We start from the raw sequence: 18,097 nt of genomic DNA, 5'->3' as shown, positions 1-18,097 counted from the left end.
CAATGCAATCCTAGTACTTGTTTCTCAAATGGCCACTAGAAGCAGCAGCATTCACACCAAGGGGAAACTGACACAGAGAGAAAGAGAGGAAATTCATGTAGAGGGAAAGAAAAGCAGGATGCGGGGACCAAAGGCAGAGCTATTGAGGGGGGAAACCTTAGGAAACCCAGGGAAGCATACTCAGGAGTTGCTGGTATTGATTAATAATATTTTATTGTGATCTCGCTAGATACAGAGCTTCTTTCTGAAGGATGTTATCCAAGCCCATATTCTGGGAAACAACAATTAAAGGTAGCTTTTGTGTCCTCTTGCAGGTACTCTCAAAATATAACCTCTTTAGAATTTTCCTTGAAAAATGCAGTTTATCAGGTCACTGACCTTCATTCAGCATATTCTGAACTATACTTTGAAGAAAGCATTGTTTTTTGTTTTGTTTTGTTTTGTTTTTAAAAAGATTTATTTATTTATACAAGCACTGGGTACAGTCAGAAGCGCAGGAGGGTGAGAGAATTCACCAGAGCCAGAGCGGGGAACAGAACAGGCAGACTGACGAAAATACACTGCTGAGGGGAGCAGCAGGAGAGGTCTGCGCGCCATGTGGAACCCTCACCTGGCAGCTGGGGCTCGAACCAGCGCTGCAGAGGCTGAGGGCAGCTTCGCAGCCCAGCGCTCAACCACTGCGCCACCTGGGAGGCCCAGAGAGTATTGTTTTAAATGATAAACGGGAAAAATGAGATGAAGGACATCTAGTCTTGTATGTCAAGATTATAATCTCACTGAGAAAATTAGATAAACACTAGTGATAACATTAGTCCAAAGTAAACACTGAGTGCCGTCAGAGTCATGAAGCTCCTTGGTTTTTAGAGTTGGGAGAAATGTCATGCCCTTGTCGGAGCAAAGACAGCTTTGTGGAAGAGGTTGTGTCTAAGCCAGATTCAACACAACCTGCCACTAAAACAATTTTAAAGCTTTAAATATTTTAAGAAAGTAGGTACATGAGGGGAAGTGATTTCTGTTAGTGCTGTGTCATGTCTCTAATTATAAGCTTTTCTATGATTTAATGATCGAGGGACCTTTCTATGAAAGGCCAGATAATAGAATTTTCCCCTTGGTGGTTCACATGTTCTGTTGTCACCACTCCACTGGAAACGTGTAGCTGAATGAGCACAGCTGTGTTCCAATAAAACTTTACTCAGGGCCACTGAAATCTGAATGTCATACAATGTTCACGTGAAACAAAGCGTCGTTCTTGAAAAAAAAAATTCTAACTATTTAAAAATGTAAAAAACATTCTTAGTTCACAGGCTGCCAAGAACCAGATGGTTGGCTGGATTTAGCCGACAGGCTTCAGGTTGCCAATCCCTGTTATACTTTAAAGTTTTAACAGTTCGTCCTAGACACACATTCCTTCATCATTTTCTACCTATCATGTCTTCCTCAAACTTTATATATAGTACATCCACAGAAATGTAAGCCTACTTCTCTTCCTATATGTGCTTGTAATTACATTTTTCTGAAACATTTCAACTCTTTTCTAATTTTCTTGGAATGAAGCAACTAGTATGCTCATGGTATATGGTATATTAAATTCTACAGTTTCTTTTAAAGAACAAGGTTAAAATTTTTGTTTGAGTTTCATACACCAAAGCCCTTCCAGATGGTAACCAATATTTTCATTGAATCCTTTTAAAAATAACAAGATGGTGCATTTTAATATGGTAGGTATTTCATTGGAAACACAGAATGAGATGAAGTACAAAGGACATACTGACCCTAAAATGAAATTGGAACTAACTTTCTAATACGAATGCTCATCCTGAGAGTAAGTAAGTGCCCATTCTTATGATCATCAGGAAAGAACACTTATGGGTACATCCTGAGCATCAGAGTTCTGTTACTCATTTGACCTCATTCAATATTCACTTGAACCCTGTCAGGATATGTTCTAGCACTTTCATGTTTGAAAGTTTAAAGACATTAAGTGATTCACCTAAGTTAACATAGTAAATGATAAAAATAAAATGTGAACTTAGACTTCCTGTCTCCCAATTCTGATCCAAAGCCAAGGTTGTCTTAGCCTCTACTTTTCATATTAATTAAATATTAAGAAACTAGTCAAGTAAATGGAATGCTCACACCAAAGTAAATCCATATTTATAATCCAGAGTCAACAGGCCAATCATATGAGCTAATATTCAATCATTTACCTAGATGGTAGAGCCTGTAACACTTCTGGACTATGTGGTATAACCCAATAGGACCACTGTCATATATGCTGTCATTATTGACAAAGGCATGGACAAGTGACGTATGACAATATGCTAGGCAACACACTAAGTGTTTTACGTACTATCAACTCATTTAAATCTTCTGGATAAGGTAGGTATTATTATTGTCCAGTTTCACAGAGGAGCATGCTAAGACACAGAAAGGTTGAGTAATTGACCCAAGGTCACCAAGTGTTATGAATGATTGTTTCTCCAAATTCACATGTTGAAATCCTAGGCCCCAGTGTTATGGTATTATAAATTGGGACCTCTGTGAGGAGATTAAGTTCTACCTTCATGAATGAGAAAAATGCTCATAGAAAAGGAGCCCACGGAGCCTCCCTGGTGGCGCAAGGGCTTGAGACACAATCTATGAAGCTGTCCACAATCACTGCAGCACAAGTTCAATACCCTGCCAGGGAGCTGCCCACATGGTGCAACAGACCTCTCCTGGCTCGCCCGCTGCTCCCCGCAGCAGTGTATTTCAGTCAGTATGCCTGTTCCACTCCCCACTCTGTCTCTGGTGAATCCTCTCACCCCCCACACCTCTGGCCTGTACCCCAGTTCTTGTATGCATAAATAAATAAATCTTTAAAAAAAAAAAAGAAAAGAGGCCCACGGAAACTTCCACCTTCTACCTTCCACCACGTGAGGGCACAAGGAGCTGCCACTGAACAGGCACATCATGGACACTGCTTATGAACCAGGACGTGGGCTCACACCAGACACTCAGTCTGCTGAGCCTCCCCACCTCCAGAACTGTGAGAAATAAGTGTTTGTTGTTTAAGCCAATTGGTGTATGATATTTTTCATTACAGCAGACCAAATGGACTAAGAGACCCAGGTAATAAATTGTGTAACTGGGGTTCACTCCAAGCCAGGCAGGGTGGCTCCAGTGGCAGAACACTCAGCTACCACACTGTCAAGCAAAGCTACCTACATGTGGTGTGGGGCCAATAAATAGGTGAGGGAATGGAAGATAAATAAAGCTTAGTTGTATAATCAATGCATAAAAGAGAGATTTTTCAGTATTAGAGAGGGAGGGAAAGACTGTTCTTCCTCTTCTACCCTAATCTCCTTATCACTGTCTCCTTCCCAGCCAGGAGCAGTGTACTAGTGAGGTTGGCTCAATCACAGGCTGTGGCAATAACACAGAGGAAACACACTGAGCTCCTCAGGAAGTAAATAGAGCTAAAAAGCATTTATATGTTATTTTGAAGACTCTAGCAAACAATTTGTTGTCTTCAAAAACCTAAGACACTTAGATGGTAATAAGAATTATCTGGTTTCATGGCACTTGATGATGATAAATTTTGTTTTTTTATTTATTTTCTCACATCATTGTTATTTTTGGACGGAATTTGATTTCTCCCCTCAGGAGTAGTCCCTAGAGTTCTCCCACCACCATAGAAGCCATGATCCATTGCCATAGTCCCTTGTGCTCTTTCCTTCCCTGCTTTGACCCTCTTCCTACACTTTTCCCTCACTTGCTGTAGCTCTCAGATCTACAGCCAGTTTGCAAGTTTTGTCTTTTTTTGTGATTCGTTGTCTGGTTTCTCTAGATTATATATAAGTGAAGCTATCCACTATTTACCTTTTCCCTTCTGACTTATTTCACTTAGCATAATTCCTTCCAGTTCCATCCACGTTGCTTCAAATGGCATGAGTTAATTTTTTTTGATCAATGAGTAGTATACCATTGTATATATGTACCACATCTCGATCCATTCTTTTTGGGGGCATTTAGGTTGTTTCCATATTTTGGCTATTGTAAAGAATACTGAAGTAAACAAAGGAGTACAGGTTTTCTTTTGGATTAGTGTTTTTGTGTCCTTTGGGTAGATTCCTAAGAGTGACATTGCTGAGTCATATAGTAGCTCCATTTTTAGTGTTTGAGGAATCTCCACACAGCTTTTGATACTGGATGAAGCAGTTTATATTCCCACCAGCAGTAAAAGATGGTTCCTTTTCCACTACATCCTCACCAGCATTTGTTGTTTCCACTTTTTTTTTTTTTAATATGGGCCATTCTCACAGTTGTGAGGAGGTATCTTATTGTGGTTTGGATTTGCATTTTTCTGATAGTAAATGATAATGAACATTTTCTGTTGGCCATTTGCATTTCTTCTTTGGAGAATTGTCCTTTTAGCTATTCTACCCATTTTTTTTTGAATGGGTTGTTTGCTTTGTTTTTGTTGAGATGCATAAGCTCTTTGTAGATATTTGTTATCAGTCCCATATTCAATGTAGTGTGTTTAAGTATTTTCTCCCATTCAGCAAGGTGGCTCTTCATTTTGGTTGCTCTTTTGACGCATAGCTTTTTAGTTTGATATAGTGACAGGTGTTAATATTTTCCTTTGTTTTCCTTGGTTCTGAAGATGAGTCCTCAAAAAATGTTTCTGAAGTTTATGTCACGGAGTGTTTTATCCATGTTTTCTTCTATATATTTTATTGTTTCCAGTCTTAATCCAAGTATTTTATCCATTTTGAGTTGGTTTTTGTGTAGAGTAGTTCAGTTTTTCCAGCACCATTTATTGAAGAGACTACCTTTGGTGTAGTGCATATTCTTTGCCACTTTGTCATAGATTAGTTGACCATATATGTGTGGTTTTATTTCTGGGCTCTCTATCTGATTCCATTGGTCTGCGTGTTTGTTTTTGTTCCAGTACCATGTGCTTTTTTTAATTATTATTATGGCTTTGTAGTATAATTTGATGTCTGGGAGTATACTATCTCCAATTTCCTTCTTTTTAGTCAGGATGGCTTTACCTATTTGGAGTTTTCTGTGATTCCATATGAATTTCAGCAATATTTGTTCCATTTCTTTGAAGAATGTCATTGAGATTTTTATTGGAATTGCATTGAATCTGTAAATTGCTTTGGGTAGAATGGTCATTTATAATGTTGATTCTTCTGATCCATGAACAGGGAATGTCTTTCCATTTCTATGTTTCTTCCATTTCTTTTAACAATATTTTATAATTTTCCTTGTATAGTTCTTCCACCTTGTTTGTTTATTCCCAGGTGTTTAATGTTTTTTGGTAGGATTATAAATAGGATGGTTTTCCTTTTTTATTTAAATTTTATTTTTATATTCCCCATACAATTACAACCCCCTTATATTGACCCCAAGCCCTCCTTTTTCTGACCCCACCCCCCATAGAGTGTCTCTGGTTCATAGATGTTTGTTGATTTTGATATTTTCTTTCTTATAGTTATTCTTTTTCCTGGCCCCTTATTTAAGTTTTCTAGATTCCTGCTATGAGTGAGACCATCCGGTATTTTTCTTTTTCTTTCTGGCTTATTTCGCTGAGCATGATTCCTTCCAGCTCCATCCATTTTGCTGCAAATTGCATGTGTTAATCTTTTTTGAATGCTGAGTAATATTCCATGGTGTATATGCACCACATCTTCTTGATCCAGTCATCTATTTTTGGGCATTTGGGTTGTTTCCAAAGCTTACCTATTGTAAACAGTGCTGCTATAAACATAGGGGTGCAGGTGCTCTTTGGAAGAGCTGTTTCTTTTTTTTTTTTTAAGATTTATTTATTTATTTATACAAGCACTGGGTACAGTCAGAGGTGCGGGAGGGTGAGAGAATTCACCAGAGCCAGAGCGGGGAGCAGAGCAGACAGAAGGATCAAAGTACTCTGCTGAGGGGAGCAGCAGGCGGCAGGAGAGGTCTGCGCGCCATGTGGGACCCTCCTCCAGTGGCCAGGGAGCAGCCAGTGATCGAACCAGCACTGCAGAGGCTGTGAGCAGCTCTGCAACCCAGCGCTCAACCGCTCTGCCACCAGGGAGGCCCTGGAATTGATGTTTCTGTGTCCTTTGGGTAAATACCTAGGAGTGGAATTGCTGGATCATATGGAAGCTCTATGTTTAGTAGGTCAAGAAATCTCCACACAGCTCTTCATAGTGGTTGGACCAGTTTGCACTCCCACCAACAGTGCAGGAGAGTTTCTTTTTCTCCACAACCTCACCAACATTTGTTGTTGCTAGTTTTTTTTTTTTTTAATATGTGCCATTCTCGCTGGTGTAAGATGGCATCTCATTGTAGTTTTGATTTGCATTTCCCTGATTACAAGTGATGTTGAACATTTTTTCATATGCCTGTTGGCCATTTGCATTTCCTCTTTGGAGAAGTTTCTTTTTAGCTCTTCTGCCCATTTTTGGACTGGATTATTTTCTTTGTTTTTGTTGAGTCTCATCAGCTCTTTGTAGATATTTGTGATCAGTCCTTTATCATTAGTGTTGTGTGCAAAAATGTTCTCCCAGTCGGTGGGGTTTCTCTTTGTTTTTGTTATTGTCTCTTTTGCTGTGCAGAAGCTCTTTAATTTGATGTACTCCCAGCTGTTTATCTTTGCCTTCACTCTCACTGCTTTGGGTGATGTGTCTGTAAAGATGTCTTTGATGTGCATATCATGTAGTGTTTTTGCCTATATTTCCTTCTATGTATTTTATGGTTTCAGGTCTTATGTCTAGTTCTTTAATCCATTTTGAGTTGGTTTTGTGCATGGTGTTAGGTAGTAGTCAAGCTTCATTCTTTTGCATGTAGCAACCCATTTTTCCCAGCACCATTTATTGAACAAACTTTCTTTGCTCCAATGCATATTCTTTGCTCCTTTGTCAAAGATTAGTTGACCATAAATCTGTGGGTTTATTTCTGGATTTTCTATCCGATTCCATTGGTCTGTGTGTCTGTTCTGGTTCCAATACCATGCAGTTTTGATGATTATGGCTTTGTAGTATAGTTTGAAGTCTGGGAGTGTTGATACCTCCATTCCCTTCTTTTTTTTTTTCAGGAGAGCTTTGGCTATTTGGAGTTTTTGGTGATTCCATATGAATTTCATCAATAATTGCTCTATTTCTTTGAAGAATGACATTGAATTTTTTAATGGAATAACATTGAATCTGTATATTGCTTTTGGTAGGACGGCCAATTTAATAATGTTTATTCTTCCAATCCATGAGCAGAGGATGTCTTTCCATTTCTTTGTGTCTTCTTCTATTTCTTTTAACAGTGTTTTATAGTTTTCTTTGTATAGGTCCTTTACCTCTTTTGTTAGATTTATTCCCAAGCATTTGATTTTTTTTTTGTTTCGATAATAAAAGGGATTTTTTTTTTATTCCTTCTTCAGATTTATTGTTTGTGTATAGGAAGGCTACTGATTTTGTGTGTTGATTTTGTATCCTGCCACTTTACTTAAATAACTGATTAGTTGAATTAGTTTTTCTGTGGAGTTTTTGGGGTTCTCTATGTATATTATCATATCATCTGCAAATAGTGATACTTTGACTTTTTCTTTTCCTATTTGGATTCCTTGTATGTCTTTCTCTTGTCTTATTGCTCTGTCTAGGACTTCCAGTATTTTATTGAAAAGCAGTGGTGAGAGTGGACATCCTTGTCTTGTTCCCGATCTTAATGGGAATGCTTTCAGCTTTTCGCTATTGAACATGATACTGGCTGTTGGCTTCTCATATATGGCCTTTATGATGTTGAGGTATGTTCCTTGTATCCCAAGAATTTCAAGGGCTTTTATCATGAATGGGTGTTGCACTTTGTCAAAAGCTTTCTCAGCATCTATTGATATTATCATATGGTTTTTGTATTACTTTTTGTTGATGTGTTGGATAACGTTGATTGATTTTCAGATGTTGAACCAATATAGGATGGTTTTCTTAATTTCTTCTTATTCAGACTTATTTGTATATAGGAAGGCTACTGATGTTGTGTATTGATTTTGTGACCTATTAATTTACTGAACTGTTTTGTTTTAGTTTTTCTGTGGATTTGTTAGGGTTCTTTATATATATTATCATAGCAACTGTAAATAATGATAAATTTACCTCTTCTTTCTCTATTTGGATTCCTTTCATATCTTTATCTTGCCTAACTGCTCTAGAGAGGACTGCCAGTATTATATTAAAAGGCAGATGTGAGAGTGGATATAATGATGATAATTTTTGATGCGACTTGTTCAATTACCAGATTTCTCTATACATTAGCTATTCTTATTATTATCAACACAGGTTTATTGAATGCCAACTATTTGCTTTGCACTATCCAAAGGACAAAAGATACAAAAATAAGATATTATTTTAAACGGTTTATCATGTAGATTTTTTTTCTGTTTCCTTAACTCTTTAACTGGCAGTTTTAATTAAATAAGATCTATCAAGAATGCTTAATGGTGAAAGAAGGTGACACATTATGTTTCAGGCAAGACTTAGAGTTAACATGTGGCAACTCATTCTAGGCAAATGCTGTGCATAGACTTTTTTTTTTCCCAATTACATTTATATTGTTCTAATTGTATTTTCTGCCCTTGTTAAGAGAAAAAAATAACTTTGGAGCCATGGATGACCTCTCTGGGTCTCTTCTCGTATTCATAAACACTGCCATGACTTGCTGGCCTTCTGTTCCCTCAGAGGCCAAAGTTGAACACTACATTATCTGGGCAGATGACACCTTATTCTCATTCCTCAACAATTCTAACTCACAGTCCCTCTCAGTCCCTTTATGAACACAGATGTCATTTTAATGGGGGGAGAGCTGAAGTGACAAGGAGGTGACCTGTGGGTGAACCCAGGAGCAGGTGAGGCCTATCAGTTTTTAATTTGAAACTGGTGTCAGGTCTGAGAAATGGTTGGTATAATCACATTTGTAACCAGTCTCCTATAAACTCTGCAAACATTCACAGGATGTCTGTTGTGGGCAATATGAAATTAACAATTCATGTGTAGGTCTCTGGGCACTTAACTAAATCAAATGTATCTTTGAAACTGTAAAAATATCACTTTTTCCAGATGATGAGATTGACATAGCAAAAAAAGTACTGATTGTGCTCTTAATGAAAGATATTTTTGGCATCAATTTATAAAGACATAACATTTTTTAAAAAGATAAGTACTGTTTCAAAGCATAAATTTAACTTACCCATAGCTCAAGCACAAAGAGTGTGTAAAATTAAAGCCATTGCTACTATCACATAATAGTCACCTCCAAACGGTACTTACCAACATATACCCTCACAAAGTGTCTCCTGCTTAAAATCTTTTCTATATAATCTCTTTAAGATTTCCTGTAGCCCCCCAAAAATATTACAGGTATGGCTGTGTGTAAGGGCAGAAATGGGACACTGAGCAGGTTTTCTAGGATCCCATGCAGAACCGGTAAAGGAAGAGTTAGAGTTCTCAGTGGTTTTTTGCAGGTATTTTATTGGGATTTACCTGGTACACAGCAGGCTGGCAGTCCTCCCAGCCCCCAGCAAATCCTCACTCTATCTGGACTCTCTGGTGATCTCTATTTCTGCTTCTTTGCTTCTTTCTCAGCTTCTCTTTCGGCTTCTGCTGACGTCCCCGTGATGCCAGCACAGTCTTTGGGGAAATACCTAGGAGTGGAATTGCTGGATCATATGGAAGCTCTATGTTTAGTAGGTCAAGAAATCTCCACACAGCTCTCCATAGTGGTTGGACCAGTTTGCACTCCCACCAACAGTGCAGGAGAGTTTCTTTTTCTCCACAACCTCACCAACATTTGTTGTTGCTAGTTTTTTTTTAATATGTGCCGTTCTCACTGGTGTAAGATGGCATCTCATTGTAGTTTTGATTTGCATTTCCCTGATTACAAGTGATGTTGAACATTTTTTCATATGCCTGTTGGCCATTTGCATTTCCTCTTTGGAGAAGTTTCTTTTTAGCTCTTCTGCCCATTTTTGGACTGGATTATTTTCTTTGTTTTTGTTGAGTCTCATCAGCTCTTTGTAGATATTTGTGATCAGTCCTTTATCATTAGTGTTGGGTGCAAAAATGTTCTCCCAGTCGGTGGGGTTTCTCTTTGTTTTTGTTATTGTCTCTTTTGCTGTGCAGAAGCTCTTTCATTTGATGTAGTCCCAGCTGTTTATCTTTGCCTTCACTCTCACTGCTTTGGGTGATGTGTCTGTAAAGATGTCTTTGATGTGCATGTCATGTAGTGTTTTGCCTATATTTCTGTCTATGTATTTTATGGTTTCAGGTCTTATGTCTAGTTTTTTAATCCATTTTGAGTTGGTTTTGTGCATGGTGTTAGGTAGTAGTCAAGCTTCATTCTTTTGCATGTAGCAACCCATTTTTCCCAGCACCATTTATTGAACAAACTTTCTTTGCTCCAATGCATATTCTTTGCTCCTTTGTCAAAGATTAGTTGACCATAAATCTGTGGGTTTATTTCTGGATTTTCCATTTGATTCCATTGGTCTGTGTGTCTGTTCTTGTTCTAGGTATTTACCCAAAGGACACAGAAACATTAATTCCAAAGAGCACCGGCACCCCTATGTTAATAGCAGCACTGTTTACAATAGCTAAGCTTTGGAAACAACCCAAATGCCCAAAAATAGATGACTGGATCAAGAAGATGTGGTACATATACACCATGGAATACTAATCAGCATTCAAAAAAGATAAACACATGCAATTTGCAGCAACATGGATGGAGCTGGAAGGGATCATGCTCAGCGAAACAAGCCAGAAAGAAAAAGAAAAATACCGGTTGGTCTCACTCATCACAGGAATCTAGAAAACTTAAATAAGGGACCAGGAAAAAGAATAACTAGAAGAAAGAAAATATCAAAATCAATAAACAACTATGAACCAGAGACTCTCTATGGGGTGTGGGGGGTGGGGAAAGGAGGGATTAGGGTCAAAATAAGGGGGTTGTAATTGTATGGGGAATATAAAAATAAAATTTAAATTAAAAAAAACACAGTCTTAGCCCAGGTGAATCCCATCTACCTATTCCAGGGGTCCACCATCAGGCATGCATTCAGGACCGCAAGGATCCATCATTTATCCTGATGGCGGGAGGGCAGAAAAGCCTGACATTTTCTTTACCCTACACTGTGCAACAAATGTACCTTAGATACACTATTTAATAGAAAATTATTCTTACTTGGGATTTGGCTACAAAAGTTAAATTCAAATGTTCTGCATTATAATAGTGTTTCTACCAAATTAAGAAAGTATTCCAAAGCTCTGCAAGGCAAAATGTTCTTAAATATTTGGAGGGTGATGTATTTGACATCAAGCAATATCAATTGGTCTTAGAACAGGATTGTTGGAGCACCTGAGATTTGTCACTTTTCTTCCGCAGATTTGAGATAAGAAAAATTAAAAAATAATGGTCAGTCTCTTTATTATTTGCCAGGCACTTCTCTAAGCACTTGACATGTATTGAATCACTGAATCTTCAAAAAAAAAAAAAAAACCTGTGAGAAAGGTCTGTTGCTTATCCATATTTCACAGGCCAAGGAAACTGAAACACAGCAACCTCATGGAATTTGCCAGACTGTCAAGAGGGGAGCCAGGGTGTGAACTCAAGTCTGATTCAAGAATACTTGCTTTTTCTTCACTGTTCTTTATCACCCTCTGGGACCTGCAGTTTGTCATCTCACTGTTTCCTTGACACTGAGGGACATGATTATGTGGTCTATCCCAAAGTATCTTAAAACATGTGAGACAGTTCACAACTATGGGGTTCCTGTTGGTGAAACAATGAACTGTTGTTATTGTAGCTCCTTAGAACTAAGTCTTCGAAGCACTCCCTAAAATTTAGATACATGGATTTTCCTACACTTATGAGTGGCCAGTTCCAATCCTCTCCTCATCCAAAGCTGTTCATGTGTCTGACAGAAGAAAATATAGTATAAGGAAAGAGCTTACATCATAGAATCAGAAAACCTGGCTTTGCATCCAGAATATGCAACTTTCTCTATAGGTGAATTTGCTAAAAGGACTTAAACACAATGATTTGTGGTTTCTTTATCCCCACAATGGGAAGAACATTACTTGATATTACATTCTCAGAGGGTTATCTTAAGTCTCAAAGGAGACAATGTATGTAAAAGTGCTTTGTCAATAAGGAAATACAAGAGGAACCCCAAGTAAATAACGTGCTTTGATTGGTGATATCACCTAGACCAGATCCAGAAATGACCCTAGATTTTTTTCCTACCAATTTTTTTTTTCTTTCACAGTGGAGGTGTTTTATTGAGTACCTTCTTCTAAGCAATCTGGGTGAAAAGAAATGGTGCCCACTCCTTAGTGTTTCAAGACTGCAGAAGCTAATTCGGTAACAAGACAAAAGCATAAATGCCTCAGATCTCTGGGCTTTAATCGATATTATTTTCTCTTCTTGGTTCACCTTTATACAATGTCCTTCCCTGTGAAGTTTCCACATAACCTTCTCTATTAAGTTGTCTCTGAGCCCACAGGTAGATCTGAAGTCTATTTCCCTGTTAATCAACAGCACCTGCTTCCTACTTCTACTACTGCACTCAGCACACTGTATCCTAATTATTCACCTTTCTCCTCAACTTGAGTGCAAGACTCCAGAAGTTGAATTTACTGTGTATCCTTACTATCTAACACAGCACCTAGCATATATAAGGGAGGCTCAATAAATATTTGCTGAGTGTAGACTGGGGCCCAAGCAGATCTGAGAAATGAACTTTGACTAGAAAACAAAGGAATTCTATAAATGAAGGGCAGCTCAAGTGATGCAATACGCTAAACTAATACACAACTTGACCAACAGTTGAGCAATCTGTGAGAAACTGTTCAGCTGGCTAAGTAAAACAAGATGGATTTTAAAGAAGATAGACAACAAACTCTCTTAAAGACCAATTAAAATAATTTACACTACTACAGTATATTCTTTCTATTTAATCCATGTATTCATTCTCTCAATAAACATTTTTGAGAGCCTACATAAGCCATTTAGTAAGTGACGAAAATGAAGAGGATACATTTTCCCTCCTTGAAGATCTTATTATACTTTAATTTCATACGAAGCATTTGTGGAAATCATCATGACACAAAACTGGAAGGATGGTCTGGTGACCAAATGTTCAGAAACCAAGACTAGGTGTCTGTTTGGGGGTACACAAGAAAAGCTAGTCAGAGGAGACCATTCACTCTTAGTCCCATCCCACACTGCTGTTCAGACAGAGGTCTGGGTCACTGGCAGTTTGCTATATTAAGCTCAGTGCTGAGCACATTGCCAGGAGACATGCCCTCACAGCAGGACAGCTCTGGCATCAAGACATGCCATGCATGGAATTCTATTTTCACAGGGTGTTTCACAAAACTTCCTACATCACTTTGTTCTTAAGTCTTCCTTTTCTTCTTCTCTTCTAATGCCTACTATCATTTTGGTCCCTGTATTCACATGCTGGGGATGCCATAATAAAGTATCGCAGATTGGTACTCATTTTCTCACAGTTCTAGAGGCTGGAAATCTGAGATCTAGATGTTTCCTGTAACACCCCTCTCCTTGGCTTGTGGATGCCACCTTCTCCCTGTGTGTCCACAGGTCTTCACTTTGCAAGTGTCTGTGTCCTAAACTCTTCTTTTAAAGCCACCAGATATATTGGATTAGGACCAAATCTAGTGAGTTCATTTTAACCGAAATACCTCTTTAAAGTCCAGTCTCCATGTTGAGTCACAATCTGAGGTACAGAGAGGGTGTTAGGACTTTAACATATGGATCTGAGGGGACAAAATGCAGCCAGCCCATAGCCATCCTCCTATGATCTGCAGATTTAAAAGATGGCAGCTTTGCTGCCGCTTCCACCGAGTGCATGTGACTCTACAGCCCCAGCTCCATAAAGACAGTTTAGAATGGGTTATCTAAATTGGCTGCACTTTGAGAAATTCAAGAAGTTTAAAAAAAAATAAACAAAGGTACTGGAAGTCATCATACTCAGAGATTTGATTTAATTGTTTTGGGTTGCAGCCTGGGTGTAGAGATTGTTAAAAGCTCCCCCAAGAGATTCAAATAAGTAGTCAGGGATGAGAACCAGGGGAAGGACTAATCGAGTTAAGGGGCTTGGAGACTTCAGATATAAATGAGGGGACTCTGTGGGTTTAGATGAGAAGAGAGCCATTTAAACATTTTTATTACACAACACACTTCAGGGGAATTGGGAGCCTAATTGAACTTACTAACATCTGTAGCTATTTCCCACAACCAAAGCTGACTTGATCATTTGCTAGTAAGTTAATCAGTGACTTCCAGTGAAGAACATGCTGCTACCAATACTCCAGGATTATATTCTGACTTGAAGAGCCCAAAATCAGAGTGGACTAAGGGAGGGGGACAGTGAATCCACTTTCATGGCCCCACTGCTTCAGGGAAACATGAATGACAACAGCAAAGTAAATTATTTTGTGTGAGTTTTTTTCATTTTCACATTCCTAAAAATGCCATTTTTAAAAGATGACATAAAATTAATTTAATAAAGAATTCTTGAAGCCCTGCTGCAATCTATAAAAAGCTAGGTTTTTAACTAGTTGTTTATAGTTATTAAACAAGGCTCTTATATACCCTGAAGTTGGCTGCCACCTAAGTATGGCTAGTTTCCTCCAAACATCAGCAGATTCTTATAGGTCATGATCTTCATGCTAGATTTGAGTTCCAAAAAAAGAAAATACACAAATTGCAAAAATAAATTCAAATTCAGAAGACTGCAAATATATGCAAAACTAAAATTCCTGAATATCTGGTGTTGAAATGGTTGCAGTTTATCTTAGAACACTTCAATCATTTGCCACACAATAGGGAACTATAATTATAATTTCAGGACTATCAACAATAGAAAAATAATTAAGAGCTATGCTTTATTATATATTAGCATAATAATGTGAGTTGGTGGATATACAATAGCATGTAGGGTCAGTCTGTATGAGGAAAAGAAGAGATTTATATCCCCTTTTCCAAGATCCAAAATCACCCACCTGTCCTCTCCCAGTCGAAATGCACATCCTCTCAGTGTTATTCACTCCATCTAGAAAGCACAGGCTACTTCCTATCATTTTGACAACAGCATTGTGAGAAATTATTTCCAGTTTACACTCAAGTAAATCATGGATGAGAGAACTTAAGAAGCTTGCTGATGATTAAAAACCACATCAAGGAAACCTACTTGGGCATCTATGCACTTATGTGTGACTGATGCGCTTTCCTCTCCTGGTCTCTGGGCTTCCAGCTGCCATATCCAAGGGGCTCTTTTTGGCCCTTATCTGAGGTATTTGATAATTTTTATTTTCCTTCTAGAATAACAAGAGTCAGTAGTTTCCTCCCATTTCCCCCCATCTTTCTCCTTAATCTGTTGATCTCCTAAACTTTCTTCCATCAGATCAGAAGTTGACAACTTTTTATTTTTCCCAAGGTTAAATTAACCACATTCTTTTCTCTCTACATAGTATCCCTGGAAAATCTCAATTACTCCCCAATTCCAATTATCACCCATAGGTTGATTATCATTACTCTTACCTCTAGAATAGATTTAGGAGTTCTAGAACTTCATTTCCAATAAACTACTGGTAGTTTCCAAATGGATAACCCATAACTTCCTAAAACTCAAGATATTCAATATTAAACTATCTTATACTAAATACATTTGTGCTTCTTGAGTCCCAATTTCATTTAACAGCATTATGATTGCCTACCGAGTCTTCTAAAAAACTTATTCATTTTCGGCTTCACAGTTCCCCTCAACATCCATTCATCAAGTCTGATCAGTCCTGCTTCCTAAACATATCTTCTATTTATTCCCATTGACTTCCTCATGCATCACTGAGATCCTTTAATTATTCTTTTGTGTGCCTGCTTCCATTCTCACTTCATTCCAATCAAGATTCTTCAATGCTGTTATATTTATCAAATATTAAGAATCTTATTCAACAAATATTTATTAAGCATCAAATAGGTGCCAGGAGTATGCTGGGTCCTGAAGATAGAACATAAGGAGTCACAACCCAATCTCTCAGAAAACCCGCAGATTCTACTGAAAAAAGCAGCAAAATAAGAGACCATCTTTTAAAAAGTATTAAACTAGAAGTAAGCACAATTTCAAGAGTGTCAGAAAGAGAAAGCATTTAACCTAGATTGGAAGTAAGCTTTCTTCTTATGTTCCCAATACTCTGAACCTATCTCTATTTTGGTTCTTTCAATGAGGTCATTGTTAGAGGAGCTTAGGGCTGCACCCAATGATCAGAAGTAAAAAGAATCAAAAAATAAACAGACATGTGGAATCCAATCAAGGGGTGAGATAAACTGAGTATGAGCTTCAGAATCTCATCTATGTAAGGATTTAAAGTTATAATAGGTTAGGAAATACTGGGTAAAATGATAAAATCCAGGGTATATAGGTTGCAGAAGGAATATCCTCTCATCCTGAATGAAGGCTATAAATTTGGAGTTTTCTTTTGTTATGTTGACTCGAAAATTATTCCTTATGTCTTCTGGTCCTCAGGATATATCAGTAGCCAGGTCTTCCTTCTCAGATACAAAACCCAGATTCAGAAACATTCAGCTCCCCCAAGGCTTGACCATGTAGTCATGAACAGATTGCCTCACTACCCTAGTTCACCTATAATAATAATTCATTTTCTCTGAGTAGATAACTATCTGAGGAAACTTGGAAATAAATACAACTATAACATAAAGGATTCCTATATCACTAGTTATTTTGCATTAAATTGAGGATAATCTGTATATGTTCAAGCATTTTTAATATTTAAAAGATTAGATCTAGTAGAGAACATAACAGAATAATTGTGTGATTCTTATTTAAATATACAATTGGGCCTAAAATAATTTTTAAGCTAAAAGTTGTGCAGGAACTTGGTTAAGTGTGCTAGTAGTATAGAACCATTTTTTAATTTGATTTTCTCTCTAACTTTACCTAAAATTTCAAGAATTGTTTAAAGTACTTGAGAAGGTTTTTTTTTTTAATTAAGAATGCATATTTTCCCAATTACATATTTGAAACATTTAAAAAGAAAATGTATAGGGCCTCCCCTGGTGGCTCAGCGGTTGAGCGCTGGGGTGAGGAGCTGCCTGCAGCCTCTGCAGCGCCGGTTCAATTCCCAGCCGTCAGTGAGGGTCCCACATGGTGAGACAGACCTCTCCTGCCATGCCTGCTGCTCCCCTCAGCAGTGTATTTCATCAGTCTGCCTGTTCTGTTCCCCGCTCTGGCTCTGGTGAATTCTCTCACCCTTCCGTGCTTCTGACTGTACCCAGTGCTTGTATAAATAAATAAATAAATCTTAAAAAAAAGAAAAAGAAAATGTATTAATTTTGTAAACTATTTTAAAACATTTAAGCAAATTCCATTAGCTAAATTTCAAAAACAGTCATTTTCACAAAACCCCTAACATAATAAAATTTATAATAATAATGATAAGTATTTGTTTATGTCTGTATCCCCAACTGACTGGGTATAAACCAGATGCATGGGGGTGAAAGGGGTGAGAGGACTCACCAGAACAGGTAGATGCATTGAATTACACTGCTAAGGGGAACAGCAGGCAAGACAAGAGAGGTCTGCTGTGCCAAGGGAGCTAACCCACATCTGGTTTGTACCCTGTCAGTTCTTCTATGCAGAACCCTTACTCCAGGGCCTCATAGTCTTTCTGCTTGTGCTATAATAGCCAACTGAACTGTCATTTCTCCCTGCCTTTCAACTTGCTACATTCCTTACACCACATAGCCATATAACTGCCCAAGGCAAAAAATACTCCTATCATAAGTAAAAAAAGAAAACTATTTCAGCATTGTTTAAATCTTACATCTAGAAAAAAAATCTTGTTTGCTTTTATATAAAAAAAGATGAGATATTATTTAGCCATTTGTTTTCAAGAAAAAAATTTTCATAATACTGTATTCTTACTAAAACAAAGCACATGAGGGGCCTCCCTGTTGGTGCAAGGGGTTAAGACACAACCTATGAAACTATCTGCAGCCACTGCAGCACGAGTTCAATCCCCAGGCAGGGACCTACTCACATGGT

The sequence above is a fragment of the Talpa europaea genome (genome assembly GCF_964194135.1).
Source record: "Talpa europaea genome assembly, chromosome: 10".
NCBI lineage: Eukaryota > Metazoa > Chordata > Mammalia > Eulipotyphla > Talpidae > Talpa > Talpa europaea.
Note: the sequence above shows the minus strand (reverse complement) of the source record.